The following is a 7507-nucleotide window of genomic DNA, read 5'->3' on the forward strand; positions in this document are numbered from 1 at the left end:
ATGTGTGCATATTATGAAAATGAAAACATATATAACAGTTATATTTGTTATTAGGTTTCCAGACATTTTTCTGCAAATGCACTAGGTATCTTACAAACCGAAGGTATCATTACAAAACTTATTTCAGATTTTATCATGCTAATAATTTTTAAGCTATCCCTCTATTTTGTTCCCACTAACACTTTTCAGTCTAAAATAAATCACTATATCTTTACCATGTGTAAGACAAAGGTGTGAACCTGCATGTCCTGGATTAGCTACTTCAATTTTTCTCAAATTGCAGACTCCTTAAAATTTTCCTGTGCAAATACAAACCTTATACTGACAACAAGCATTCTTTTCTTATTTACCTTTCACAAGACCCTCAGAAGTAGGCACCAGGGGCCCACAGACAACAGATTCAAAACTAGTGCTTGAAAAGTAATGTAGCAACTCACTTCTCTTAACTGCTCTGGGGACCCCAGGCAACAGGAAAAAGTCAGACCTTCACAATCTTGGCGGGTTGGTGGTTTAAAGTTTGGTTTGTGACTTGTGTTAAGTTGTGAACTAGACAATATTTGTGGGACTGTGGAATAGTAATTTTATTTTGCATTTTAAATGCAAATTATGTTGATATCGATGCAGAGGATAGACATAGCTAATCACATTTGTGAGAAGGAATAAGTCTCTCGTGTTCATGGAGTCTGGTAGAGGCAGACGTGGTCCCAATCTACAGGGCATGGGACAGGAGCTGTGCACCTACGGTAACATCAAGAGATGTAGAAGTGCACATCATAGTAAATACATAGTAAAGACACGTCTCTATGAAGTGCATTTCTTTAAGTGATGCCTGCGTGTAATTTCACACCAGCATCATGCCATTGATCTTAATAGCTATTCGCGACTTACAGGAAAATCAGCTGAGAATCAATTTTATAGTACTTATAAAATATGCAAAGGCCAACACAAGAAAAGATGAATCATTCCTTTGTTTCTGGTGGGAAGAAGGTCTCAAAAATATATTAATGGCAAAGAAAATGGGTAACTGTTGATTTTTAGCAAAGCACATGAACAGCAGAGCTATGCTCAGGTGTGTCTATTCTGGTGCTGTATTCAGTTATGGGACGTACCGTGATGTCTGAGGTTAAATTTACTGGTCTTAACTGCATGCTCAGTTGCACCGTTCTGTGGTGTGCTGTGGGAGAACTGGTCTGTCCTTTGTGAGTACCTGTACAGATGAGACTTTGTCCCACAGACATAGTAAACTACTTTCAGCTTGGCATGCTGAAGTTTTCTCTCTGCAACCTCTATTCCAATCAGTGGTAAGGCATGAATCCAACTTGGAGCACTGATCTGTTCCAGCTGTTGGCATTAATGCAACTTTCATTTTGGAACCAGGAGGTAAATGCAGTATATGAGACATGTTTGAAGGCATTTTGTCAGTGACTTGTTGTTAGCCAGCAGGATGCCTGGCTAACAACATGCAGGCACAGGGGCAGCTGATAGATGTTTTTATAGCTGTGAAATCCCATAATGCTGATCAGTGATGCTGTAGTAAGGCTGCAAGCAGAAAGCAATGAGACAACCCTGTCTTGCAAACCAGAAGGGATGTCAAAAGGACCAGATCTACAAGACCAGGTAGGTCCCATGAAGCTGTTGGAAGAGCTTGCCCCTTCACTTGCCCAGTAAAGATTAGACCTTAAGGAATCTGTGAAAAAAACCACAAACAAACAAAAAGAAAACCAAACCAGAAGATCGCCTGTTCCTTTAAATACATCGCATCCAAATCAAAAAATTAAATAAAACTAAAGCTACCTTATAGCTGGAATTGTCCCGTCTTCCAGGTAGGACACTGTGGTCTACAGGTGTTTGCGGTCTTTTGCTGCTTTAGCTGCTTTAGCTCAGACCAAACCTAGCCGAGGAAATGTGCAAGGACCCAAAGGAGGCAGCTGGCTTGCTAAGCTCTCTTTTCTCGTCTGCTGGGGGAAGGGGCTCTGTAGTAGGAAATGTTGGGGAAACACAACGTTCTGTGAGGGCACACAGAAGAACTGCTTCCTGGGAGAAACTCTGGCTGCCTCCCTCTGCAACCTCTTCCTTCCAGCACTAAAGCCACAATAGAGCTCTAATTCTCATCTGCGTAAAAAATATGAATGTGGCCAAATTTGGTTTGTCGTGCTGGATTCGCAAAGTGTTTACAAAAGTTTCATGGAAGTGAAACTTGGGGAGCAATTGTTTAACTTAGCAGTAACGGTATGAGGAATGAGAGATGCGTATGTGATATCTGGATTCAGGACTGAAATCTACACTGTTACCTTTGCTTTATCCTCTGCAAACTCTCATTTTCAGTAAGTGAAGGTCATGTAAAATGACTCTTTACTAGCCCACATCCACACCCAGCCGACTTCAGCATTTCCTAATTAGGTTATATTCAATCTTTATAATGTGCTTGTAATAGATGTGGTACTGTAGCGTAATCTCAACTGATATTATTCACTTCCCAGGAATGTACAGCTGAAGCTGCTCTGCAGGCTCTGACTGAAAACAATGGGTGTGCAGCTGACAAATAAAAGTAGCTATTTTACATGCCCTGGTTTATTTGGATGCCATTGTTTAAGCGGTGTCTGCTGAACAGGTATTCACATTAGAAAAACAAGCATAATTACAATTTTCTGATGTGGCAGCTATTTTTGAAACTCATTAAAGCTTGCTAGTGTTTTTCCCATGCAATGAAAAACTGGAATTGCCTGTTGTAATATTGGCTGGCAGTTATGAATGGTTTCAGCTCACATTTTAAAATGAAGAAATGAGCTCATGCTATATAATTGCGGGCTATCCCCAAGAATATTTTTATTCAGCGTTATTGTCAGACTAAATTAAAACCGCCAAAGAGCCTGATTCCTCAAGATGCCAGGTGCTCTCAGCTCCCACAGTAGTTAATGGAAGGGAAGAATACTCAGCAGTTTCAGAATTAGTCCCTAAATGCTGATAATGACGCGCAAATTTTCGTATTATGCAAGACAACATTTTGCAGAGCACTCATTGTTCTTTCACTCTTCTTTTTCTTTGTAAAGTGAGCAATTATTACCAAAAGTAATATTTATTTGATGCTGCATCCATTTATTACAATTATATGAGCTACTGCAATATCCTTTCAATGGACTTTTGGTTTCTTTTCCCCTTCTAATCTTAAAACAGCCATTAACTTTCTTTTATTAAAAATTAATAAGTGATGTATTTGAAGCTGCTGGTGATCACAGACAGTGGCATTCATCTGGCACTAGAGACTCGGTTGCATCCCCTCCTGCCAAATGCTGCGGGATTTTTGTCCTCTTCTCCCTGGGAAGCTCTGCAGAGAAAAGCTCTCTGAGCTTAGGGGACCCAGAGAGAGCAGATTACAAAAGAAAGGAAAAGCCCTTTGGGGCAATATATGAACTACCACCTCCTTTCACCAGCTGAATCACCACTTCACGCCATGCACTACCCCAGGCAGCCTGGGAAGACTGGGGGGTAGGGGGAGAAGGCTGGTGCCCGCATACATGTGTGCTTCCACTTGGCGTTTCATCATGCGATAGGAAAAGGCAGACTAGAAAAGCCAAATCTTGTGCAGTGTTTGAATACCAAAAAAAGTTGAAAGTCAAGCATCCATCATTAATATGTACAAGGTCAGGCAAAAGCCTTGCTCAAACCATGGGTCAATTAGTCCTTCTTTACTCCCCCGGGTCCAAAGTGTTATCACCACGGAGGATAATGAGTTAAAGCTAAGTAAGGTCCTCTGGAGCTCAGAGGTCATGGAACGAGAGTCAAAAAAATGGGCTCCAAATATTGTAAGTCTTTCAACACTGTTTTCTAGGTATTCTGTTAAATATCCCACTGGGAGGCTTCTTTTCGTCAAACCTAACCACATTTCTTTGGACTTTCTTCTCTGAGTGATTTCAAATATATAAAGAATTTAGATGAAAAACAGATCTGTATTTTTTCATTGTTTAAAAAATGGTAGTAAATGCTCACTTCTCAGAAGAGCGATAGTAATTTTATTTATAGAAATTCCCAAAGTGACAGTTACAGAAATAATCTGTGGCAAACAAGTTGCAGAATATTTTTCCCTCAGTCAGATCATGTTCTTCCTTTCCAATGCTGCATAACAATTTCTGTTAAAAGAGGCTGTATTTTGTAGCCCTGATCATTGTTTCAACTTGTTAAGAACAAACAGCAAGAAAAATCTATATGGTTGGGGAAAACAGCATCCTCCAAATAGCATTGTTATAAAGACGGCCTCACTGTTCTCCAGGCTCAGTGAGAGAAGAAAGTGGACTAATTTGCAGCAAAGAGAGATGGAAGTTGTGTATCTGTTGGGAAAACAGAGAAAATACAGGTAGTGAAGGGCTGAGACTATGGAACTACATTGGGAGGTTGTGAAATTTCCGTCAGTGGATGATTTTGGGAACAGAGGATAAATGAACACGTGTAAGAATAGCCTAGGCATGTGGTTGCCCAACTCACCCACAGTGCCACAGGGATCTGGGAGGGACTCTGAAAGGTGGCTGAGGAGGTGAGTTTGCATGTGCTATGTAGCAGCCTGTTTCAGGGAACACTAAAGGGTCTGCATCTCCCCTGGAAAAGAGCATGGCGAGGTTCAGTGATTTGGAAGGTTTTAAAAGATCCTGAATCAGGGCACAGCATGGAGGGGATGACCCCAAAGCCCCTTCTGACCCTACAGTTCCATCGCTCTATAAAAAAACTTACCAGAAATGTTGTGTGTTTGGATATGTGTGCATTGGTTATCCACAGAATTATCAAAAAAAGAGACAAATATTTAGACTATTCCTACATAGCATTGCTAGACATTATTTAGCAATAGTATTTCTAAATGCAATCTTCGGGACAACTGGAAAATGGTATAAGACAGTTTTTGAAAAAGGCTTTTGTAACGCTTTTCTTGTTTATGGTGGTAATATGAAGAGTGTTTACATGAAATAGTTCATCTTCTTAGCCTCCAGAGCTTATGTTAATCATGGGTACTTTAAGGATCATAAAACTTTTGTCAAAGTACAGCTTTTAAACAGAAAATTTCAAAGCATAACAGACTGCTTAACAATCCGCACTAAACTCATGATCTAGCTCCAGCTGAAAGAAATGCAAAAGCACCACAGACTTGAGTTGGGCATATATAAATAAAACCAATATTATGACGAATAGAAGTCTTCCTGATTCAGCAAAGCACTTAAACAGATACTTACATTTTCTAGATATCACAGGGACGTAAGTATTCAAGTATTTAAGTATTCAAGCATGCCTGCCATTTAGGAATCTTAAGACCATGCTGTAAACTCCAGTTTTAGTTCCTAATGACAGAGGTTTGAAATGCCAGGGGACACAGCATAAATTCGTGGTGGAAAGAGACCAAACAGCAGAGGATCCCATCGCTCCTGCCTGGTGATCAATTCAAAATCTGCATGTTATTAATAATGCTGATACTTTAACTGCTAAGAAGTTGAAGAAATTAAGAATTGAGGTTCTCCTAGGAACCTCGGTTCTGCCCCTAGCCCCTACACTTCTGTCTTCCAGGGTTTCCCGTAACATGCTAAGCTGGGGAAGGGATCAGCATTTTTTCTGCAGAGAAACTGAAACTGTTCTCTAAACCGTTACTGCCTCAAAACACTAACTGTATTTATGTGTACACATAACACTTTCTTGTTAATATATCCTTTGCTTCTTCATAAGAAAACAAACCAGTGTCATTATGGCCTATGACAGTATGCTGGGGCGCAATGCAGGGTAAAGAACGTGCTCCTTGGACTGGGGAATGCAGCCTGCCTTTGATAACCTTGGGGTGACTAACATGGGGTTGGAAAAGGTAAGAGAAATTATACAAGAACAGCAGAAACGGTGTGGCTGTGGCTTTGGGCTGTTCAGAGTTTTAGGGCTAAAGAGAAGCAGGTTGTCTCCTCACCACAGTGCAAACAGCCATGAATCTCAGAAGGGATAAAGACAAGGGAAAACTGAAGAGGAAAAGCTGGAGCAGGTGCCGCAGGTCAGAGGCGCAGGAGGTCACGATACAAAAACACAGAAGGAAACTTGAGTTAAACCAACTGTGGCGCAGTACAGTGGCACACAGAGGTTTGAAACTCATCTCTGGAAAAGGAGAAATAGGGAAATAATTCAGAAGAGTCAGGGGTGTTTGACATGACTGGGACAAGCTTTTGAGTGTGATGCTGTAAAATGTTGCCAGCCTGTTATTAAGAATCCATGTCTATCTATTTTGTCCACAGAAACAGTTTTGTGGATTTTCTTCAGCTTCAGCACATGGAACGTCACACATACATGCCCACACACATGTCCTTTCTGAACTAAAAAGAAGTATGAGCAATTTCACCCCTCGAGTGTCCCTCTTAAAAAGTTTTAAACCACTTAAATTAGGTTCCTAAATGAGAAAGTAGTCTCAGGAGTAGAGCTGGTAGATTAAAGGTAGTGTGGAGTGTACTCACGCAGGATAAATAATTGAATAATTGCAAAGTTGGAAATGTATCCAAAGAAGCCAGGATTTATTACAGAATTCTTTTTTCTTTTGCTTACACAAACTTTATAATAGCTATTTCTCTGACTATCCTTTTCCATAAACTGGGAGCAGCCTCTGGGCTGCTCTCAAATTTACTTTGGCTTCTGCAATAGTAATTAAGGATTACTGGAACTGTGCAGTCTCAGGCCATGCCTTCAGTACGGTCGGAGGCCACGGCACAGAGCCATCCTGCTCCCTTGGGCAGCAGCAGGGCTGCTCCCTCCAACCACCTGCTCAGTTGGTGCCTGCTCCCAGCTGGGGGGCTGCAGGCCAGGCAGGGGAAGGACTGTTTGCGGTGAAGCCCTTGCTCCAACAGAGCAAGCAACTTCACCCTCAGCTATTAAACTGACATATGAAGGGCTTGTTTTTTTTTTTTTTAAATCATGTTATGTAAATCAAATGGCTAAAAGGATTTTCATAGAATTGAAAGTACTATTCAGCAATAAGAAATTTCATGTGAAAGGGCAGTGTTTTCTGCGTAAGTTTTATTTCAGATAGCCAGATTGGGGTACAAACTGCTGTGGATGACCCGATGTTTCCTGCCCAGAGACATCGTCCTGTATGCATGAGGGCACAGCAGTCTGCAGGCACGCTGAATATTACAGTCTCAACACCTTGAAATGAAAATGTTCTCTGAATTCCGACACTGTATTTACAGAAAAGAAAATACAATTGCCCTGTGGTAAAGCGCTTAACCAGTAAAGTGCTCCAATGCTAACAATGCAAAGAGAGCAAAGGGGAAAATCCTCTCACGCAGATGTGGGTATGTAAACATATTTTAAACTAAGTACACAATGCATCCACTGTTTACATTTATTTTAAAATGCCACGTGTAATGAGAATTATGCAAATATTTATAAAAATACCTTAACCTGGGTAAAGTATGCACCACAGTTAATATTTCAGTAAACGCACATGCAGTGCTTGTACGGCAGTGCCAAACGTAACATTTTAAAAAATGAGACCTCGGTA

This window comes from Phalacrocorax carbo, chromosome 3 (genome assembly GCF_963921805.1).
Source record: "Phalacrocorax carbo chromosome 3, bPhaCar2.1, whole genome shotgun sequence".
NCBI classification, from domain to species: domain Eukaryota; kingdom Metazoa; phylum Chordata; class Aves; order Suliformes; family Phalacrocoracidae; genus Phalacrocorax; species Phalacrocorax carbo.